The sequence below is a fragment of the Canis aureus genome, chromosome 19 (genome assembly GCF_053574225.1).
Source record: "Canis aureus isolate CA01 chromosome 19, VMU_Caureus_v.1.0, whole genome shotgun sequence".
In the NCBI taxonomy this organism is placed as follows: Eukaryota; Metazoa; Chordata; class Mammalia; order Carnivora; family Canidae; genus Canis; species Canis aureus.
This window is the reverse complement of record NC_135629.1, coordinates 51,731,292-51,754,466: the sequence shown is the minus strand read 5'-3', so window position 1 is coordinate 51,754,466 and position 23,175 is coordinate 51,731,292. Positions and strand designations below refer to the sequence as shown.

Here is a 23,175-nt window from a genome sequence, read left to right as displayed (position 1 = left end):
GGATTGAGCCTCTGAGCTGGGCCGAGTCCCCCGAGGGAACGAGGGAGGGCAGGAAGGCCTCTGTCTGCCGGCCCCATCTCTGCCTGAACTGCACGGTGCGGGCAGCTCAGATTTCTCCTGAACAAAATGCCTCTTATGAGGCTCTGCTCCCCGGACTCCAGAAGGCGACGAGGGCCTGTCCACCTCCTCAGTCACACGGCCTGGACACATGCCCCCAGGTCCTGGCACCTGAGGCACCCACAGTCTAGTCCAGCCTCTTGGGACCTGCAGAGCTGCGAATTGCTAAGCCCCTGCCCGGCCGCCTCCAGGCTCGCTGCTGCCCCCTGCTGCCAGCTATCTGTCACTGTCACTGCTGGGCCCAATGCCACGCCTTCACTGCCTGCCTTTGTATCTCCGCCCTTGGAATTTTTTAATAGCCACCATTTCTTTCTTTCTTTTCTCTTTCTCTCTTTCTTTCTCTCTCTTTTTTTTTTTTTATAAATTTTTATTTATTTATGATAGTCACACAGAGAGAGAGAGGCAGAGACACAGGCAGAGGGAGAAGCAGGCTCCATGCACCGGGAGCCCGACGTGGGATTCGATCCTGGGTCTTCAGGATCGTGCCCTGGGCCAAAGGCAGGCGCCAAACCGCTGTGCCACCCAGGGATCCCATCTTTCTTTCTCTTTCTCTCTTTCTTTCTTTCTTTCTTTCTTTCTTTCTTTCTTTCTTCTTTCTTTTTCTTTCTTTCTTTCTTTTCTTTCTTTCTTTCTTTCTTTCTTTCTTTCTTTCTTTCTTTCTTCTCATTCTTCCCTTTTTCTTTTTTCCTTTTTCTTTCTTTCCTCTTCTTTCTTTCTTTCCTCTTTTCTTCTTTCTTTCTTTCCTTTTTTTTCTTCAGGAAGTAGGATTTATGAATAGGGTTGAGGTGGTGTAAGGTTCTCATGAGTGCAGAGCCCTCCGTTTGTCCAAGGGGCGAGGATTAGGGATGTATTTGACCCCAGGGCCATCTGGGATGAGCTGCTCATCAGCCACCATGTCATCAAATTCATCCACGATGGGGAAGCCTGGGTGGCTCAGTGGTTGATGGTCTGCCCTTGGCTCAGGGCGTGGTCCTGGGGTCCTGGGTTGGAGTCTCACATCCAGCTTCCAGCATGGCGCTTGCTTCTTCCTCTGCTTGTGTCTCTGCCTTTCTCTGTCTCTCTTGAATAAATAAAATCTTTTTTAAAAATTAAAAAAAAATTCGTCCGGATTAAACTTAGTGAAGCTCCACTTCTTGGAGATGTGGATCTTCTGGCAGCCAGGGAACTTGAACTTGGCCCTGCATAGGGCCTCAATCACATGCTCCTTATTCTGCAGCTTGGTAAGAGGCACATAATGACTTGGCCAATGTGGACCCTGGCTACTGTGCCCTGGGGCTTCCCAAAGACACCTCGCATACCTGTCTGTGGCATAGACTGGAGATAGCATGATGTCAGACCTCAAAGCCCATCATAAAGGCTGTCTCCGAGGTCCCTTAGGGCAACCCATACAATCAACAGGCTGCATACACTACCAAGGACACTACTATTTGCAGTCATGGCACACTGGGCCCTTGAGAGCACAGTCGGCTTAATTGACTGCAGAATAGCCACCATTTCTTCAGTCCTTCCTAGCTGCATACCATAAGCCACTTCGGAATTATTTGAGGCCAGAGATTGGGCCACATTTCTAAGCGTTGCCCAGTGGGAAAGGGACTTAGAAGGCATTTGCACCCAGGTCTCCTCCATCCCAAGCTCTTACCTGTTATCCTGTACCATCACTCTCTGGGGTCCCTTGTTTGCCTCAATTGTCTGAGTCTTTTTCCTTATCCCCAGTGTCTGCTAGCCCTGCCTCCAAAAAACCTTACCACCCCTCCCCGTTCAGTCCCCCTTGTCACTCACCTGAACCAACGTGGTCTCCTGCCCAGGTGCCTGGCCCCTGCCATCACCTCCCCTTCTCCACAGTTCCCCACACAGGTGCAAAAGGTGCTTGTGAACACTCTAGTGAGTTCACACCCTTTCTCTGCTCAAGAACCCTCCATGGCTTCCACTTTGTTCAGCATCACAGACGGTCTTCATTGCAGCCCATGAGGCCCTGTCCCATCTGCCCCATCAGCAATCCTTCGCTGACTGATCCAGCCTCCATGGCCCCAGGGCTTGTGCCCGAAAGGATCCCCACCTTGCTTTTTGTGTGGCTAGCTCCTCATCCATTGGCTTTCAGCTCAGGGATCACCTCATCCAGGAAGCCTCTAGTGATCAATGAAGGTTGGCCTCCCTTGGTGACCACACATCACTCTATTTTTTTATTTTTATTTTTTTCACTCTATTTTTTTCATGGCATTTGTCACAATCTGCATCTATTTATGTTTAAAATTTTTATTTACATTAGAGATAGTGCACAAGCAAGGGGAGTGGCAGAGGGAGAGGGGAGAAGCAGTTTTCTCCCTGAGCAGGGAGCCCAATGTGGGGCTCCATTCCAGGACCCTGAGATCATGACCTGAGCCTAAAGGCATACACTTAGCCAACTGAGCCACCCAGAGCCCCTGCAATTATTTGTATTTTCATTTATTGTTTAGCCTCCCCAGCCAGAATATCAGCTTAAAGGGGATAGAAATCTTGTCTGTTTTAACCACCTTATCCCACAACAGGGCAGTGCACGGTACACAGTAGGTAGGTACTCAGTATACAGGCAGAGAACAGCTGAATGACTGCAAAAGCTTAGCCCAGTGCCCAGCCTGGGGGAAGTGCACAGTGTGAACCACTGTTATATTAGGATATGCCAGTGTTTAGGTTTCCAGTCTTTTATGAATGGTTAAAATTCTCTGGCTGCTGTGTGCAGAGACTATTATACAAAAGTAGAAGCAGGAAGGCCAATGAGGTCACTGCAGGGGTGCCTGGCTGGCTGAATCAGTAGAGCATGTGACTCTTGGCCTCAGGGTTATGAGTTCCAGCCTCACATTGGGCATGGAGCCTACTTAAAACAAATTTCTTTTTTAAAGATTTATTCATGAGAGACATAGAGAGGCAGAGAGAGAAGCAGGCTCACTGTGGGGAGCCCGATGCAGGACTCAATCCCAGGACCCTGGGATTATGATCCAAGCCAAAGGCAGATTCTCAACCACTGAGCCCCCAAGGTGTCCCCAAAAAAAAGATTAAAAAAAAAAGTTATTGTTGGGCAGTCCCAGTGGCTCAGCGGTTTAGCACTGCCTTCAGCCCAGGGCCTGATCCTGGAGACCCGGAATCAAGTTCCATGTCAGGTTCCCTGCATGGAGCCTGCTCCTCCCTCTGCCTGTATCTCTGTGCTCCCCACCACCCCCCCGCCCCGTGTGTCTCTTATGAATAAATAAAATCTTAAAAAAAAAAGTTATTGCACTCATCTGAGCACCTGCTGCTGGAGGACTAGACTCAGGTGATCTTGGTGAAGATGAAAAGCATGCAGAGTTGGGGTGTAATTTGAAGATGGAGTTCACTTGATTGATTGCATGTGAGAGAGAGAGAGAGACAGAGAAGTCAAAGAAGCAGGAGGAAGCAGGGCTAGGAGGGGGTAAGCTCAGGTGGGGTCCTGCAGTAGGCACCCATTGCCTGACCTGGCAGGGAACTTGGGAGGTTAAGTGACATCTCAGAGTTGTCCTGAACTGGTAGGTCCAGACTAAAGGTGGCCCAGGAACTGACAATCCCAGGCACATCTGGTTCTCCTGAGCGGGTGGGCAAGTGTCCAGTGTGATCCAGTCTGATCCTCTTGAGTATGTTGGCAATGTGATCCAGAGCCCAGGGTAGTAGTTCTCTGAAGAATTGGTGTGCATGCAGTTGTGCAAAAGCCCACACAGCCCTGGCAAGGGTGCAGAGAGATGCTAGAGCTGAAGGGGTCTGGGCAGGTAGGTTTATTTTGGATGTGCTTTATACATAATCTCCAAGGGAAGTGGTCACATAGGCGGTTGGATGTGTGTGTTAGTACTTTATGGGAGAATTCTTGGCTGGAGGCATTTAATCGAGACTGTTTTTGATCGTCTTTTAAAATATATATAAAGACTTTATTATGGGATCCCTGGGTGGCGCAGCGGTTTGGTGCCTGCTTTTGACCCAGGGCGCGATCCTGGAGACCCAGGATCGAATCCCATGTCGGGCTCCCGGTGCATGGAGCCTGCTTCTCCCTCTGCCTGTGTCTCCGCCACTCTCTCTCTGTGACTATCAAAAATAAATTTAAAAAAATTAAAAAAAAAAGACTTTATTATTAGAGATTGAGAGAGCAATCTGGGGCGGGAGGGTAGAGGGAAAGGGAAAAACAGACTCCATCACTGAGCAGGGAACTGGACACCTGGCTCTATCCCAGGACCCCGGCATCATGACCTGAGCTGAAGGCCGTTAATCGACTGAGCTACTCAGGTGCCTGAGTGTTTTGACGGTCTTTGAAATCATGGGGCTGGCTGAGATCACCTGGGGAGTAAGTGAAGAGAGAGGTGAGGTCTGAGCTCTGGGGAGAAGGGAAAAAGGTGAACTCAGGGGAGAGCCAGAGAGTCGTGGCTTCTGGAGCTAAGTGGAAAGCAGGAAGTGTGGGCACAAGCGCTCCTGGCTTTAGTGTGGGAAGAAATGAATGCAGTGACTATTTTCTAGTGCAGTAAGGAGGACATCAGCGCAGGGCAGAGCGTGCAGGCACGCTGGAAGACGTAACAAGGTGTGAAAAATTGGGAGAGTGCTGCATGAATGAGCAATGTTAAGATTGTGGGGTTTGGGATGCCTGGGTGGCTCAGTCGGTTGAACGTCTGCCTTTGGCTCACATCATGATCTGAGAGTCAGTCCTGGGATCGAGTCCCGCATCAGGCTCTCTGCCCAGCAGGGAGTGTGCTGCTCCCTCTCCCTCCTACCTCAAATATTTTTTAAAAAGGATTGTGGGTTTTTTCTCCTCCAAACTCACTGAGGTGTGAAGTGCCGGCAGTGGATTTAGTTTAGGATTGACAAAGGGGAGCAGGGGCTTGAGGGCATATGCAAGGGGAGATGTAGGAATGCTAGCTTTCTGCTGCCCCAAACAAGCCCACAGCTTTTGAAGAACTCAGGGTGAAAGCCAAGGTCTCCATTGCCCTGCAGGACCATCCCACCCTTTCTTGGATGTTCCTCCCTCCCTCCTCCCAGCTGGCCTCCTTCCAGCCCCTCAGGCCTCTTTGCTGCTCCTTCCACAAGCACTGTCAACCTCAGGGACTTTGTACTGGCTGTTCCCTCTGCCTGGAAGGCTCATCTCCCAGCAACCAGCTTGGCCTCAGTCCCTTGGCTCCCCCGGAACTTCCCTGTGCACTGCTCGACTTAGAATTGCACCTGCCCCAGCCCCACATCACCACCTCGCTTTATTTTTGTTCATTGCACTCGCCACTACTTTGCTTGTTATTTATCACCTGCCTCCCCAGCTAGGTTGGCTCCATGCAGGCAGGGCCACGGGATGGTTTGTTCACTGTATCCCCAGCAGCAGCTCCTGGCCGCATAGCTTCAAGGCCAGCTCCTCCCACCCTCCAGATGGTATCACCACCAGGCTATACCCAAGCTCTTTTCTGCTTGGTTGGCGGGCATTCATTTCTGTGGTTTGCAACTCTGTGGGGGTACAGATTCAGAATACTTGATGTGGGCAGGCCAATGGGAGGGAGACCGCTGCCCTATCCACAAGGAGACATGCAGGCACAAGTGTGCTGGCTAGTTACAGGCTGGAAGAAAACAAAGTGGCTCAGGCAACTAACAGACCGAAAAGATAGTCTTCCAGTTCTGTCAAGTTCTGTAACAGTTAAAAATGTAGACTTAAATGATCACAGTATACCTTCATTGAAAAAAATGGTGGCTTAAAAGAAAAAAAAAAGTGGCTTAAGGGAAATGGGGAGTTCCTATTTGGCTCCTGTCCATGGGGTCGGACTGATTTGGGCACAATGGGGGCGAGGTGTGGTGGGTGACCTATTCATGCACTTAGTGGGGGCCAGGTGTGGTGGGGGACCTATTCATGCACTTACTTGCTGAGGGCTCCAAGCCATGGTGAAATAGAACCATGTTCCTTACTCTCTAACAAGGGAGACAAATAATAACTATGTTACAGGTGATGATAGACACTTTGAAGAAAAATAAAGCAGCTGGAGCAGAGAGCTAGAAGTGAGAGAGGGAGCTCTGAATACCTGAGGGAAGAGAGCATTTCAGGCAGAGGATATGGCCAGTGCAAAGACGGAGGTGACAGGATGCTTGAATGAATGAAGGTGTGAAAAGACACATCAAAGTGTATATCCCACACTCTCACCCACCCAGCCCAGTGGCCTGAAGACCTTTTCTTTCTCAGATGACTGGAGGTAAGTCCCAAAGCTGCCTATTCTTTGGCCATCTTTTATTTTACTTATTCATATATATACATATAATTTTATTTATTTATTTATTTATTTATTCATTCATTCATTCATTCTTGAGAGACAGACAGGCAGAGACAGGCAGAGGGAAAAGCAGGCTCCTCGAAGGAAGCCCGATAAGGGACTCGATCCCCAAACTGGGATCATGCCCTGAGCCAAAGACAGACGCTCAACCCCTGGGCCACCCAGGTGTTCCTCTTTGGCCATCTCTGTCCCAGTTATTGGACCAGGAAAGAAGAGAGGGTTCTGATCGGCCAGATCCAAGGCAGAGGCTTGGCTGTTGGAAATACCGTGGGGAAGTGGTGGCTACCCAAGGGAAGCCTTGGTTCTAACAACAAAGAGGGAATGGAGACCCAGCAGGCCAAAGCCACAGGTAGCTAGCCACTCTGAGAGATGAGAGCAAGAACCAGGACACCAGGAATTTCAGGCCAAGAGGGCCCTGGCAGGTGAAGATGATGAACTCCAGGTGATTGGGGTCCTATATACACTTGGCCCGTATGTCAACATCCCTGTGTGGCCATGCCAATTTTTCTCCCCATGTTTTCTTTTCTTTTTTTTTTTTTTTTTTTTAAGATTTATTTATTACGAGAGAGAGAGAGAGAGAGAGAGAGAGAGAGAGGCAGAGACACAGGAGGAGGGAGAAGCAGGAAGCAGGCTCCATGCTGGGAGCCCGACGTGGAACTCGATCCCGGGACTCCAGGATCGCACCCTGGACCAAAGGCAGGCGCCAAACCGCCGAGCCACCCAGGGATCCCCTCTCCCCCATTCTTTTCTTTTTCTTTTCTTTCTTTCTTTCTCTTTCTTTCTTTTCTTTCATTCATTCATTCATTTATTTATTTTTCTCCCCATGCTTTAATGACCTAGGGCTCAAACTGATGTGGTCATGACTTGGCTTCACTTTGACTACATCTTGTTATTTTATTTATTTATTTATTTATTTTAATCTTGTTCTTTTTTTTTTTTTTAATTTATGATAGAGAGAGAGAAGCAGAGACACAGGCAGAGGGAGAAGCAGGCTCCATCCCAGGAGCCCGACGTGGGATTCGATCCCGGGTCTCCAGGATCGCGCCCTGGGCCAAAGGCAGGCGCAAAACCGCTGCGCCACCCAGGGATCCCCTAATCTTGTTTTTTTTTTTTTTTTTTTTAATCTTGTTCTTTTATTTTTTTTTAAATTTTTTTAAATTTTTATTTATTTATGATAGTCACAGAGGGAGAGAGAGAGAGAGGCAGAGACACAGGCAGAGGGAGAAGCAGGCTCCATGCACCGGGAGCCTGATGTGGGATTCGATCCTGGGTCTCCAGGATCGCGCCCTAGGCCGAAGGCAGGCGCCAAACCGCTGCGCCACCTAGGGATCCCTAATCTTGTTCTTTTAATTTAAAATATTGTTGGTGCGCCTGGGTGGCTCAGTTGGCCGAGCATCCAACTCTTGGTTTTAGCTCAGATCATGATCTCACAGTAGTGAGACGGAGCCCTGCATTCAACTCCTGCATGGCAGAAGCCTACTTGGGATTCTCTCTTCCTCCACTCCTCCCCCTGCCCACACGTGCATGCACTTGCACCCTCAAATATATTTATAAAATTAAATTTAGAGAGACCACACGAGCATGAGTGGAGTGGGGGGCAGAGGGAGAGAGAGAGAAGCAGGCTCTCCATTGAGCAAAGAGCCTGATGTGGGGCTCAATCCCAGGACCTCGAGATCAAGACCTGAGCTGAAGGAAGATACTTAACAGACTGATCCACTCAGGTGCCCCATAAATAAAATCTTTTAAAAAACATATCGCTGTAGGGATGCCTGGGTGGCTCAGCGGTTGAGTGGCTGCCTTTGGCTCAGGGCATGATCCCACAGTTCTGGGATTGAGCCCTGCATCGGGCTCCCTGCACGGAGCCTGCTTCTCCCTCTGCCTCTCTGTGTATCTCGTGAATAAATAAAATCTTAAAAATAAAAAAAAACATCACTGTAAAATACACATAAAAATGACCACCCAAATCATTTTTTAAGTATACAGCTCAGTGGCATTTACATTATTCACACTTTTGTACACACATTACCACCTCCATTTTTCAGAACTATTTCTTCTTCCCAAACAAAAACTGTCCCCATTAAACACAAACAACTCCTCTGGAAGGCACCCACCATTCTACTTCCTGCCTCCACACATCTCTTCTAGAGACTTTGTACGAGTGGTTATATACAGTAGTTAGCTTTCTGTGTCTGGCTTACTTAACATCCTCTAGGTTCATCCATGTTATAGCATATGTCAGAATGTCTTTCTCTTTTTAAGTTGAATAATATTTAAGATTCCGTTGTCTGCATATGTCACAATTTGTTTATGCATTCATCCATCGGCAGGCACTTGGGTTACTTCCACCTTTTGGCTATTGTGAATCATGCTGCTATAATAAACCGGAATGTGCAAATATGTTGAGTCCCTTTCATTTCTGGTGGGCATATACTCAGGAGTGGAACTGCTGGATATGTTCAGTTTATTTTTATTTTTTTTAATTTTAATATCTTTTTTTTTTTTTATGATAGTCACAGAGAGAGAGAGGCAGAGACACAGGCAGAGGGAGAAGCAGGCTCCATGCACTGGGAGCCTGATGTGGGATTCGATCCCGGGTCTCCAGGATCGCGCCCTGGGCCAAAGGCAGGCGCCAAACCGCTGCGCCACCCAGGGATCCCTATTTTTTTTTTAATTTTATTATTATTTTTTTTTATTTATGATAGTCACACAGAGAGAGAGAGAGAGAGAGAGAGAGGCAGAGACATAGGCAGAGGGAGAAGCAGGGTCCGTGCACCGGGAGCCCGAGTGGGATTTGATCCCGGGTCTCCAGGATCGCGCCCTGGGCCAAAGGCAGGCGCCAAACCGCTGCGCCACCCAGGGATCCCTGTTCAGTTTAAATTTGGGAGAAAACACCATGTTTTCTTGCTCCATCTTTTATTTTTTAAAATATTTTATTTTTATTTTTCATGAGAGACACACAGAGAGAGGCAGAGACCCAGGCAGAGGGAGAAGCAGGCTCCATGCACGGAACCTGATGCAGGACTTGATCCCAGGTCTCCAGGATCACGCCCTGGGCCGAAGGTGGCGCTAAACTTCTGAGCCACCCTGACTGCCCTCTTGTTCCATCTTTTAGATGAACTTTCTTCCTTGTTGGTTTCATTCTGTCAAGTATACTCCCTGCTCCTCCTCCACCACCACCACACTTGCTATTTTCTGGCTTTAGTATTAGAAAAACAAGGGCTTCTCTTGCCCCAAAGTCCCCCCTGGCCTGAGGCTCACTGGCTCGATTTTGGTCACTTGCTTCTAAGCCAATCACTTTGGCCAACCTATGGGCCTAGTTTTGGAGTATGACAGCAGGGCCTTGTCAACTGAACTACAGATTTGGAGATCCCTGGGTGGCTCAGTGGTTTAGTGCCTGCCTTCAGCCCAGGGCGTGTGATCTTGGGAGTTCCAGGATCAAGTCCTGCATTGGGCTCCCTGCATGGGGCCTGCTTCTCCCTCTGCCTGTCTCTCATGAATAAATAAAATCTTAAAACAAAACAAAACAAAACAAAACCAAAAACTACAAATTGAGCAAGAAAAAGGGGAAGATCCCCAAAGCACTGTGGTCAACCCATGTCCCCTCCACTGAAAGTGGAGGAAAGCAACATGTATGCATCAAAAAGGACTCAAAAGGGAAAGATCCTCAGTGTGATTGGGGGTGGGGGGGCTCAAGTGGGAGAAATCTCTGAAGAGGAGGAAGGCAAGGAATGGAGAGCATGTTCATGAGAACACTAAAGTCTCTGATGAAGACAAAACTTGTCTAGGCAGAGGAAACACAGCCAGATGACAGGGCACGTCAGTCTGGGCAGGGAAGTCAGAGAATGGTTGTTAATACGTAGTGGTGGAAAGGCAAGGGCAGTAATCAAAAGCTGTGGATGAGGGATCCCTGGGTGGCGCAGTGGTTTAGCGCCTGCTTTTGGCCCAGGGCGTGATCCTGGAGACCCGGGATCGAATCCCACGTCGGGCTCCCGGTGTATGGAGCCTGCTTCTCCCTCTGCCTATGTCTCTGCCTCTCTCTCTCTCTGTGACTATCATAAAGAAATAAAAATTAAAAAAAATTTTTTTGAAAAAAAAAAAAAGCTGTGGATGAAGGGACAAGAGAGGTAGGTGGCATCTTGGGGCTTCAATCTTGCAAGGTGACCAAGGACAGAACACAGACAAGGAGCAGGATGGATGCAGCTTGTCAGAAGACTGGGCTCAAAACCTCTTATCCTGCCACTCCTGGTGGGTGGGGTTGGGGTAGCTAGAACAGAACATACTTAAAAAAAAAAAAAAAAAAAAGACTAGTTATTAGAGAGAGAACAAGTGCATGTATATGCATGAATGGGGGGAGGAGCAGATAAAATTTTCAAGCGGACTCCCTGTGGAGCATGGAGCCCTGACTCTGGCCTTGATCTAAGTGAAACCACGAGTGGGATACCGGACTGTACCATCCAGGCGCCCCCAGAATGTACTTAAGGGAGTCTGGTTTCCTTGACGCTTCAAGCTGCTCTTACTACAAAATCCAGGTTGGATGAGCCACCAGTCCAACAGGTCACAATCAGAACCACATCAGCTTATCAGCTTCCCTGGCACTCATTCCATGCAAGCCTTGAGACTGAAAAACTCTCTAAATCTTTCCTGGACTCCTCTGTGAACATTTTAGTTTGATTTTAAAGTGTTTGCTTTAAAGAAAAAAATGTTTGCTTATAACCATGATCCTTTTTACCCCTGTGTTTGCGGCCACCGTTTTACCCCTGTGTTTACCCCAAACAAGTTCTTCAAAAATCTAATCTTCGGCCCCTCCCAAGAACCGGCTAGACTTGGGAGTCAGAAAACTAGAAACCTTCCTTGTTCTGCCACTTGGTAGCGCTGTTAGCTTAGTCAAATTGCACTTCGCTGAGCCTGTTCCTTGAGTGTCCATAATTGGTCTCTACCTTGTTTTTTTTTTTTTTTTTTTAAAGATTTTATTTATTCATGAGAGAGAGAGAGAGAGAGAGAGAGAGAGAGACGCAGAAACAGGCATAGAGAGAAACAGGCTCCATGCAGGGAGCCCAATGTGAGACTCCATCCCAAGTCTCCAGGATCACGCCCTGGGCCAAAGGCAGGCGCTCAACCGCTGAGCCACCCAGGCGGCCCTGGTCTCTACCTTGTTTTTTTTTTTTCCTCTACCTCATTAAAGTCAGTTATCACTCTCCTTGTCAGGGGGACCTGGAACAATCCAAACTTTCACCAATTTTACCTGAATACATGGGTCATTAAATTTACCAAAACTTTCTTCAGCTTCAAGCTCTATTTAGGAAAAATGTCCAAGTGTGTGTGCAGGGGGAGCAAGATGCAGATTATCTACCATTTGTGTGAAAATCAGCAAAAAAGAAAAAAAAAAGCACGTCTCTGTGAATAAAACATCGTTGTAGAGATAAGCAAAAAAATCCAACACTGGCTGCCAAGGAGGAGGAAATTGATTTTGTCCTCTCAGACTCTTGCACATTTAACATTTTGTATCAGGTGAACACGTTAAATGTTCAAAATTGCAAATAAAACGTAAATAGAAAAGAAAACCGGTAGATATAGTATGCATCCATTTCTGTAACTATATTTTTACATCTTACCTTTTTAATAAGTTACCATTGAGGCATTTATTCCGCACACAGAATTGTGCTAAGAGTTTTAAAGAAAAATCGTCACCATTTTCTAAGTAAGGAAACGGAGACTCAGAGACGTGGGCTTGTTTTGGTCACACCGGGGGAACTCAAACCTAGAGCAGATACTGGGTCTTGCATCCTTAACAAAGGAGCTTACGTCCCTACGTTTTCGCCAGGAAAATCCATCACTACGCCGAAAGCCTTGAACGACTTCTCACTTTCAGGAAGGAAACCTTTTAATTCCTCGTTCCGAGTCCCGGCAGTTTCTGAACAACAGCCTCGCTCATGACAACGTGCCTAATAAAGACGTCTATCAAGCGCCAGCTTGATTCTGATACTGGAGGGGAGCGTGGCTTACTTTAGGCACAAATCGTTCTGTACATCGGGGATCTCACGAAACGCCCGGGAGTACTCAACAATGGGCTGGAAAAAGAGAAGGCGCTCGGTCCCCGGTGGCTTTATTCAACCACGCCGACTGTGGTTGGCCGAGCGTGTGACTCGCAGATCCGGCTCTCACAGGCAGGATATGAATCCTCCAACTGGGCCTCAGCTTCTCCACCTGTCAAAGAGACACTAAACGATCCCGAGCAGCTCGGCTCTGCCCTTCGGAGGCCCAGCCCGGCAAGACGACCGGACCCTACACTGGGGGTTGGTGGGACCTAAGAACTGGAGCGCTCACCAGCGCCGATCCCGGGGCAGCAACAAGAGCTGTCCCGCCGCTGCTGACACCTGCACCTCGGGTCTTCTCGGCCTCTAGCAAGAAATGCAAGGAGAGGGGACGAAGCTCTGCCAGGAAACCTCGGACAGGGGACGAACCTCCCCGAACAAGACCGTAATCCGGCCGCTAATAGGACACTCACGTGCCGGGCTCTCTGAGCCGTTTCCGCCAACGTACACAGGAGCGACCGGCGTAAGATGGCAGCCGCGCAGGCGCACAGATTCGCAGCTGGGGAGACTCCGCCCCTCGACCCGAATCACGTGGCTACACCGCTCAAAACCGCCATTGAAAAAAAAGAGCGGCGGAGAAGTCACATGACACAGCCTACCAATACAACAAAGGGAAGCGCCAAAGTCCTTGTCACGTGGCCAAGGAAGGCTGTGCAATGGCCACTGTCACATGATCAGGGCCTCGAAGAGATAAACGTTTCGACCCCACGTGACCAGGAACGCAACGGTTGCACTCCGGCCACGTGACTGAAGCCCACCTTATCTCTTTTCGTCGCTCCCTCCCTCCCCGGCTGGGCCTGCGTCAAGCGGCAACGCGGCGGCAGGGGGCGGGGCTCCAACCGATCACGTGGCCCGCACCTCCCCGGCGCGCGCCCGCCCGCCAGCTCGCCCCCGGCCCCGGCTCCTCCTCCTCCTCTTCTCGCCATTGCAGTTGGACTCAGCAGCCCGGTGCGCACCGCGTGGCTTTTGGGGGGAGACCCCGGCGGGCTGTGGAAGGAGGGCGGCGGCGGCGGTTGCGGTCGGGGAAGGGAACGCCGACAAGGTAAGCGTCAATGTGGCGGCGGCCGGGCCCGCTCCCGCCTCTGCCCCTCCCCCCGCCAGTCCTCCCACTCAGCGCGGGCCGGACTGAGGGGTCTCGATGACAAGGCCTGAGGCGCCCCACGCTTCCCGCCTACGGTCGGTTCTCTCGCTTCAGCGCTTGGTTCATTTCTCCTTCGCCAGGCTCGCTCCCGCGCTCGGCCGTTACTCTCCCCCATTGTGCCGAGGAAACAAAATGGCGGCGGCGGCGGCGAGGGCCCGGTGCGCGCGCATCCGCCCCCCCTCCTCGCGGCCCCTCGGCCGGCAGCGGCGCCTCGCGCGGGGGGTGCGCGCGCACCGGGCCCCCGGCCGCCGAATCCCCCGGGCCCGGCTTTGTCTGTTGCGGCGCCCCGCGCGCACGCGCGCACGTGCTGGGAGCACACACCCCCCTTGGCCGGTAGCATCCTGGCCGGCGCGGATGGGGCGACCCCCTCCTCGTTCCTTTCCAGTCTTTGTCCCAGTCCCCGTCCCGGCTTCCAGGAGAGTCCCAGGTTCTCGAGGCGGGAAACGTCGCTGCCTTTGTCCTTACATGGCATGGAGACGCGGACCTCCTCCCTGAAACCCCATTCCCACGCTGATTGCACAGGAGGCCTTTGTCGGTGCATGGGGTTCCCAAATCAGTAGTCAGCCAGGCCTCCCCCAGATCAGGACTCCTTTTGGCGGAGGGTTTAAGCTTTCCGTTTCTTTAGTTCAGGTGTTTCATTGATGATGAATTTTCACCAGAATGCTTAAGATTTGCATCTTTCCTCAAAATGGTGATCTGGTCCGATATGTAGATAAGCCAAAACTTGCAGGATTGTGACCAAAACGTGAGAGATTAAAAAGGTTTTCTACTTTATTTCCTCATATACTTGAGTGAGTGACTGAGTTGAAGTTTTGCCCCAGTTAATCCTGCGCCTGGATGAATTATCTGGGATGTACAGTGATCTGCGTGCCCTCCCCCAGTTAATTTGGGCAGATAAGCCATCTCTTCTCAGTATTTCCAAAATTGGTTGATCCGTTACTTGGGATTCTGCTGACGGGACCTGATGGAAGTAAGGAAGTGTCAGTTTCCCTGAGAATTCTTCCTTTTCTGGACTCAGGTATTTCATTGATTTTGAATCTTTTTGGTTGCTTAGGATTCTGTCTTTAAAGTGAGTGGCCTCGTGGCATATTTGGGTTCAACAGGAAAACTTAAGGTGCCACCCAGAGTTGCGACTCAAATTTAGGGCTTCAGACTCTGTTTTTCTCGGATACTTGGGGCTGGGAATATCTGCGGATTGCTCACACTGCTGCCACTACGCTTTGTGGTGTGATGCTTTGTGTGTGGTCTCGTGGGATGTAGGTAACAGCAGCCAGTCAGGCTGTGAATGAAGTGTGGCAACCAGAAGCTCATTAATAGCTGGAAAGGGGGGAAAACAAGCCCCTCGTACTGGCAGGTGCTACTGTCCCTAACTGTGGGGGTCTTTGCCCCTGAGCTGTTTGTTGGCCATGTGAGTAGATCTTGGTCTCTGGATTTGTGAATGGAATCTCTGCAGGCCCTAGTGTTTGGAGTTGATTGGAGGCTGGCAGTTATTGCCAGGCTTGTTGGCCTTGCCAGCACCCGGTGCAGTATATCAGAGTTTCCCTACTCCTAGAGCTTGGGCAGGCCTAGGAATCACACTTTCTGGGGCAGAGTGGTGCCTAATCGCTTACAGTTTTTGTTGTTGTTTGTTTTTGGTTTTGTTTTGTTTTGTTTTGTTTGTTTGTTTTTGCTTGAACTTGTCTAGTGCCTGTAGGCAAATATTCCTTTCTTTAGCCCCTTCTAATATATTTTAGAGGGTGGTTGTATTTGGGTTTTTGTTTTGAGGCCCGTATTAGGGGGAGTGAGGAATCTAAGGCTGTTTCTAGTTTTCTTAAATTTTTCCTGTCAACTACATTGTCAAGAGTGGCTGCAATATTTTGATGTCCTTTATTTGGTGCTCATTTTCATGTTCTCTGCTTAAGTCCCCCCCAGGTGGGGACACTGGAAGCAATGATGAAGAAAGCTTTCTGTAAGTCTATAAGCCTCTTCCCTGGGTAAGAAGTAGGCTTGTCAGTCTGTAGGTTTCAGCAAGATGTGGGGCTTGGAAATGTTCTTCTGAAAGAGGCTTTACAAGTTTTCTTTGGGGGTCGCCTGGGTGGCTCAGTTGGTTGGGCATCTGCCTTCGGCTCAGGGAGGCTCACGTCTTGTTCCCAGGACCTTGGGTTTGAGCCCCAAGTCTGGCTCCCTGCTGGGCGGGGAGCCTGTTTCTTTTTTCCTGTCTCTCTGCTGCTCCCCTTCCTTGTGTGCACTCTCTCAAATAAATAAAATCTTAAAAAAAAAAGTGTTCTTCAGGCTGCATCAACTCCCACTTATTTACCTCATCCTCTTCCCCAATTCCTCCTAGTGTCACCTTTTATGGCCCAGAGGAATAATTCCCTTTCCAGGAAGCTTGGGTTTCTACTTCCTTGGATTTGCCCTTCGGTTACATCTTGTCATTAAGTTGATTGACCTTGTGCAGTTTTGAAAGATGTGTAGACATCACCATCTAGTATTAAATGCATGTATGTCTTACAAAAGGGTGACATCAAAGGGGTGATTGAACCTTCGTGAGAATTAGGATTTTCTAGGCTACATATAATATATTGGATGCTTCTTATCTTAGCCAAGTCCTGGGAGAAAAAGATTTGATTGCTCTTCCCAGCGAAGGGGGTTTGAAATTAAAGGCCAATAGTGGTTTGACAGCAGTCTACACATAGTGAAGCAGGTTGGGGCCCCTAAAGGGAGGAGATTCCTTCAGATTCCTGCTGCTCCAACACTTACTTGTCAGTTTTGTCTGAAACAACCAGCTTCCCTCTCTGCTCTATTATTTAGGGTAAGTTGATGCTGATTTTGTGGTGCTTATTAGCAGCATTAACGAAATAATGGTGAAATCAAGGTGGACAGGTGTTTGTTAGGGAGCCTTGTCTGTGTTCTAACTTTTAAACATTATTTCTCACCATTTTATGCTTTGTTAAATCCCTTTTGATATTTTCCCAAGGTTGTTCTTTAAAGGTGATTCTGTTATAAATTGTAATTGGAAATTCAGAAGTGACTTTTAACTTCTGCAATTTTCAGATGTCTCGAGAAAGTGATGTCCAGCTGAAATTTAATATTTTTTCTTTTCTCATTGAATATTAATGGGATGAAGAAATTGAAAATGTAACCCCTATTTTTTCAAGATTTATTTATTCACAAGAGACACAGAGAGAGGCAGAGATACAGGCAGAGGGAGAAGCAGGCTCCTCACAGGGAGTCCAATGTGGAACTCGATCCTGTATTCTGGAATCCCACCCTGAGCCGAAGGCAGATGCTCAACTGCTGAGCCACCCAGGCGTCCCAGTAGCCTGTAGTTTAAACAAGAAAATGAGTTTACTGTCCAAGGGCCATTTTCTTGTTTGCCATATGTGATCACTGAAGATCATTTATTTACAAAGCTGAGTATGCATCCTTTTAGAGTATATAAATGTGCTCCAAATTATTTTATAATCTTAGGTGATTAGTGAGAAGTGGTGCTATTGGTATTTGAGATCCATTGTAATTTTCTTGATCGTTCTGACCAGCTCTCTTTTTAAATATTTTTTTTCAAAGATTTTATTTATTTATTTATTTATTCATGAGAGATAGAGAGAGAGAGGCAGAGACACAGGTAGAGGGAGAAGCAGGCTCCATGCAGGGAGCCCAATGTGGGACTCGATCCTGGGACCCCAGGATAATGCCCTGAGCTGAAGGCAGAGGCTCAACCGCTGAGCCACCCAGGCGCCCCTCTTTTTAAATATTTTTATTAGGGTTGTGGTTCAAGCTTAGTCTTACTGGGATATAATCTTACAGGCCACTTGCTTTTCTGCTGCTTCCTTTGGACTACTATTCTCTCATCTGACTGAGTCTGTTTTTATAGAATAAAATGTTGCAAGTTAGATTTGCTTTTCCATGGTACATTTAGATTTTTTGCAGGTTAATAATTCTTGCTATGTATTCATAATTCAGAAAAGCAGTCCAAATATCAACAATGTGGAAATAACTAACCTAGCCCCATGGCTTATAGCAACCCTTAATAAACATTTGTCCTACGGGTGACCTGTGCAGAAGCCCCACGGGAAGCGTAGTGGCTGCCTGGTGAGGGCTCACCAGTGACCGCAGCAGCGCAGAGCAGATGTGGTAGCTAACAGGAGTGGAGAGAAGGTGAACTGAGTTGATTTTGGTGAAGTTAATTTGTGTTTTAAAATCTCAGTTCCAGGGATCCCTGGGTGGCACAGCGGTTTGGCGCCTGCCTTTGGCCCAGGGCGCGATCCTGGAGACCCAGGATCGAATCCCACGTCGGGCTCCCGGTGCATGGAGCCTGCTTCTCCCTCCACCTGTGTCTCTGCCTCTCTCTCTTTCGATCTCTATGTGTGACTATCATGAATAAAAAAAAAAATTAAAAAAAAATAAAATCTCAGTTCTGGAAAAACGCTTTGGGGGGAGGGTTTCTTAGAAAACTAAATAGGCAACCACCCTATGACCCAGCATTTTCACTTTTGGGCATTTATCCCAAAGAAATGAGTCTTTAGGTTTACATAAAAGTATATACACAAATGTTCATAGTAGTTTTATTCTTGATAGCCAGGAGTTGGAAGCCAAGCAGAAGTCTTTTTTTTTTTTTTCAAGCAGAAGTCTTGAAGCAGGTGAATGGTTAGACTATTGTGCTAACATACTTCGGAGCAGTCAAAATGAGCAAATTTTCAATACACTACTGGAATTAATCTCGAGACAGTTATGTTGCATGAAACAAGCCAATACTGAAAGATTACATTCTTGGAGTGCCAAAATTATAGGAATGGTAAATAGATTAGTGGTTGGTAGGGTTAAGCATGTGGGGAGTGGTGGAAGGGTAGTGTGGCCAATCAACGGGGAACAGGAGAGATCTTTGTGGGGATGGCAGTGGTCTGTGTATCCATGTCTGTGTTGTGGTTAGGATATTGTACTATATAGTTTGCAAGATGTTACCATTAGGGGAAACTGGTTAGAGAGGACATACAGTTACCTCAAAATAAAAAGTTTTGTTTAGGGCAGCCCTGGTGGCTCAGCGGTTTAGCACCTGCCTTCAGCCTAGGGCCTGATCCTGGAGACCCGGGATCGAGTCCCATGTCGGGCTCCCTGAATGGAGCCTGCTTCTCCTTCTGCCTGTGTCTCTGCCTGTCTTTCTCTCTCTCTCTCTCTCTCTCTCTCTCTGTGTCTCTCATGAATAAATAAAATCTTTAAAAAAAAAAATAAAAAAAGAAAAAGTTTTATTTAAAAGAAGGCCACCAGGGGCAGCCCAGGTGGCTCAGCAGTTTACCGCCTGCCTTTGGCCCGGGGCGTGATCCTGGAGTCCCTGGAGTCCCGGGATCGAGTCCTACGTCGGGCTCCCTGCATGGAGCCTGCTTTTCCTTCTGCCTGTGTCTCTGCCTCTCTCTCTCTCTCTCATGAATAAATAAATAAAATCTTAAAAAAAAAATAAAAGAAGGCCACCATAGGGAGATGGATGGGGGATGGGGTACCTGGGGGATGGGCATTAATGAGGACACATGATGAGCCCTGGGTGTTACATGCAACTGATGAATCACTGAACTCTGTCTCTGAAACTAGTAATACACTGTATGTCATTTGAATTAAAATAAAATTTAAAAAACTCTAAAAGAGCCCTTACCCACTAAAATAATTCACAGTTGTGAATTTGCATACATAATCCACATTCTTTGAGAGGTGGTCATTTTTCTTTTTAATTGGCAGTGGGGGTGGGGGATGCTTTTGGGAGAAGTGAACAAATTGCACGCCAAGTTTAAAAAAAACAATCTGGGGCACCTGGGTGGCTTAGGCAATTAAGTGTCTGGCTTTTTTTTTTTTAAGATTTTATTTATTTATTCATGAGAGACACACAGAAAGAGAGAGGCAGAGACAAAGGCAGAGGGAGAAGCAGGCTCCATGCAGGGATCGATCCCGGGACTCCAGGATCACGCCCTGGGCTGAAGGCAGGTGCCAAACCACTGAGCCACCCAGGGATCCCCTCACAGGCAGATTTTCAAGCATTTTTATTGGTTCATCCAAGAGTTGTTGAAATTCCCTTTTTATATATTGCGTTTGAGATTTTATGGTTGATAAAGCATCTTTCCACAGAGTCCTCTTTTATCCTTACTATTTGCAATTCTCAGGCATAGCTAGTGTTTTCCGTCTCCTGATTGACCCAGCTCTGAACAGGTAGGTAATTTGCTAGAGGGTCCCACAGTTCCTAGGTTGGACAGCCCTGGTGGGCGCAAGCCAGAGGCTTTTGTCTTCCAAGATCCATAAATGCTCTCCTGTACCAGTGGGCCTGGAGTCCTGGGTCTCACACACCAGTGGGAGTTCCAGAAGCATTTGGGGGAAAAACATGTATTTGTCACTTTATTCAGTAAAGAACACATGTAAATTAATTAGCGTACACCATCTTGGATTTTATAATTTCTCAGAGTGGCATCCATAATCAGATTTTAGATTGGCATCTTCTGACTGGATTGGTTTGTTTAAAAAAAATCTTTTTTATTTTTTTTATTTTTATTTTTATTTTTTTTAATTTTTTTTTAAATTTTTATTTATTTATGATAGTCACAGAGAGAGAGAGAGAGGCAGAGACACAGGCAGAGGGAGAAGCAGGCTCCATGCACCGGGAGCCCGACGTGGGATTCGATCCCGGGTCTCCAGGATCGTGCCCCGGGCCAAAGGCAGGCGCCAAACCGCTGCGCCACCCAGGGATCCCAAAAAAAATTTTTTTTAAATATTTTATTTATTCACGAGAGACACAGGCAGAGGGAGAACAGGCTCCACGCAGGGAGCCCGACTTGGGACTGGATCACGCCCTGGGCTGAAGGTGGCGCTAAACCACTGAGCCACCCGGGCTGCCTTGCTTTGTTAAAATTACTTTTCATGTGTCTTTGATGATGTTGATCTATAAAAGTTTGTAGAGTCACTAGAGAGGAACACGTGTATCACTTTGTATCACACTGCAGAGATAGGGAAGCCAGGAGTGGGGTTTGGATCCTTGTACATTTCAAAGCCTAATTGATTCAGTCTCTTTGGTGAGCATCTGCTTCAGGGCAGTTCCCCAGAGTTGCTGGAATAGAGGTAGGATTTTGTGAAATAACCTGGAAGGGGTGGTATCTACTCTGGAAGATAGGCAGAGCCATACTTGTTAAGATGTTTCCACTACACCTGTTCATTGACTCTACAAATGTTTGTTGATTCACCCATGCTGACTTGGGCATGTTTCTTTTCCAAAAGTGCCATGTATGTCATTCTAATTAGCAAGAGGTCAGAAAGGTGGTCATCACGCTATAAGGAATAGGTTTTTGTGGCTAAGCTTTGTAACTCTGCATTCTGGGAGTGGGCTGGATTCGAGAAGAAAGAAACCTGATCCCTGTTAGAATATCCCCAGCCATGGGGCACCTGGGTGGCTCAGTGGTTGAGTTGTCAGCCTTTGGCTTGGGTTGTGATCCTAGGGTCCTGGGATTGAGTCCCACATCGAGCTCCGTGCAGGGAACCTGCTTCTCCCTCTGGCTATGCCTCTGCTTCTCTCCTTGCGTCTCTTATGAATGAATAAAATCTTAAAAAAAAAAAAAAATCCTCAGCCACACAAAGTTAATGTTTAAAATTCTGATTCTTCACACTCCAGTTGTTCCTGCTTCGGTTTCTTTTCAGAGAAGCCAGGCTGGTAAAAATCAGGCTTCCTTGTGCCCTGCTTTTGAATCATAAAGGTAGTTGCAGGAGCAGCTTCTGTTTAAAGTTTGATTGGCAGGGGTCAATAGGTGTTGAAGTGTGAAGTGTTGCCTATAGGTAGGTGGGTGTTGTAGGCTTCTTGCCAACAGGGTTCTTTGCTAAAAATCTTGAAAAGGTTTCTGCCTGCCCAGAAGACCCTTGTCTGTTAATAGATGGATTTCCTGATATTCAAGACCAGAGCAGCTGGCTTCTGAAAAACTGGCTTGGATGACAGATCTGGGTTCACATAAAGACAACAAGGCCAGATTTGTTGGCCTGCAAAGGAGCATTGTCTCTGGTTTTTCAACATTTGTTTTAGTTCAGATAATTTATGTTCATACTCACATCACCACGAAGGCCTGGCCTAAGGGAGGAAGGCCCCAAGGGTGAAGTTCCCCAGTTGGGAACAAGGTCTGGTGGTCAGGGGCAGTCATAGCTCAGTGACTCTCTTCAGGGGTACCTTCTGGGGCCTGTCTCTTGGAGCAGAGGGAGAGCACGTGCCTCAGCTGGCTGCAGCAGAGGCACACCCACATCGGGAGTTTTAAGAGTGGAGGCAGCAGATGGAAAACCTACATGCAGGACAGTCACTGAATGCAGGTGCATTTGGGGGTGTATTTGTGTCCTTGAGGTACTTCTGATAGGCTGGGGTTTTCTGATAGGATCTTTTTACCCATTGGTAGAAGAGTGATTTTTCTGCTCCCAGTTTGTCTTAGTCAGGTGGCATTCGTTCTTAGTAGAGATTCCCACGTGAACTAACTATAGATGGACTTCAGTCCCTTTTAACATTTTCAGAGTAGGGAGTTGGAATATGGACCTCTCCGGTAGTAGCAAATTAGGGTTTGGGATTTTTATTAAGTATCCTTATGGGCTCAAGCTTTTTTTTTTTTTTAATTTTTTTTTTTTTTAATTTATTTGTGATAGTCACAGAGAGAGAGAGGCAGAGACACAGGCAGAGGGAGAAGCAGGCTCCATGCACCGGGAGCCTGATGTGGGACTCGATCCCGGGTCTCCAGGATCGTGCCCTGGGCCAAAGGCAGGCGCCAAACCGCTGTGCCACCCAGGGATCCCGGGCTCAAGCTTTTATAGAAATGTAATGTGCTGAATCAGTTTTGGTTATATATTCAGAATACGTTAGGGACGCCTGGGTGCCTCAGTGGTTGGGCATCTGCCTTCAGCTTAGGGAGTGGTCCCAGGATTGAGTCCCATATTGGGCTCCTTGCAGGGATCCTGCTTCTCCCTCTGCCTGTGTTTCTGCCTCCCTCTCTGTCTCTCATGAACGAATAAATAAAATCTTAAGAAAAAAGAATGTTATTATGAAAAATTTCAAACATACATTAAAGGTGACACAATTTTATGGTGAACAGCTACCTGTAGATAGAGTCTTGGTTCTGCCATTGACATTTGACTTTTTTTCTCATCCATCTTTCCATCTGTTCCGGTCATCCTTCAGTCCACATTGATTGATTGATGTATGCACTTATTGAACATCTCCGACATATAATCCATCTTATTCTTACACGTTTCAAAGTAGCAGAAAGTTGCAGTCTTCCGTCTAAATGTTGGCTAGAGTCCAGCATTTATTTACAGTTCTTTTTTTCTTTAAAAATAATGCACAAGGGATCCCTGGGTGGCGCAGCGGTTTGGCGCCTGCCTTTGGCCCGGGGCACGATCCTGGAGACCCGGGATCGAATCCCACGTCGGGCTCCCGGTGCATGGAGCCTGCTTCTCCCTCTGCCTGTGTCTCTGCCTCTCTCTCTCTCTCTGTGACTTTCATAAATAAATAAAAGTTAAAAAAAAAAATTAAAAAAAAAATAAAATAAAATAAAAATAATGCACAAAAAATAAAAATAAATAAAAT

The 23,175-nt window shown here is 47.6% G+C and overlaps 1 protein-coding gene, 1 long non-coding RNA gene and 1 pseudogene across 7 annotated transcripts in view; 1 reads left to right on the top strand and 2 right to left on the bottom strand.

Moving 5' to 3' along the window:
• Positions 1–1,472: 1,472 nt before the first annotated feature.
• On the bottom strand, positions 1,473–1,599 carry LOC144291318 (small nucleolar RNA SNORA70; annotated as a pseudogene).
• A 2,572-nt stretch (positions 1,600–4,171) lies between these two features.
• LOC144290574 (uncharacterized) lies at positions 4,172–13,767 on the bottom strand. Its single transcript, XR_013358160.1, has 3 exons — positions 13,234–13,767; positions 5,963–13,070; positions 4,172–5,922 (listed from the first exon to the last, which is right to left on the bottom strand). It is a non-coding gene; the product is annotated as an uncharacterized LOC144290574 (long non-coding RNA).
• The window catches only part of ILF3 (interleukin enhancer binding factor 3), a 29,622-nt gene continuing 19,760 nt past the window's right edge, over positions 13,314–23,175 (top strand). For 5 of the 6 annotated variants that reach the window (XM_077859945.1, XM_077859943.1, XM_077859944.1 and 2 more), the window contains exon 1: positions 13,315–13,517. The gene's annotated coding sequence lies outside the window, so the exon portion shown is untranslated. Of the gene's footprint in view, positions 13,518–23,175 lie in introns of all 6 variants that reach the window. The other variant, XM_077859946.1, reaches the window with a different exon arrangement.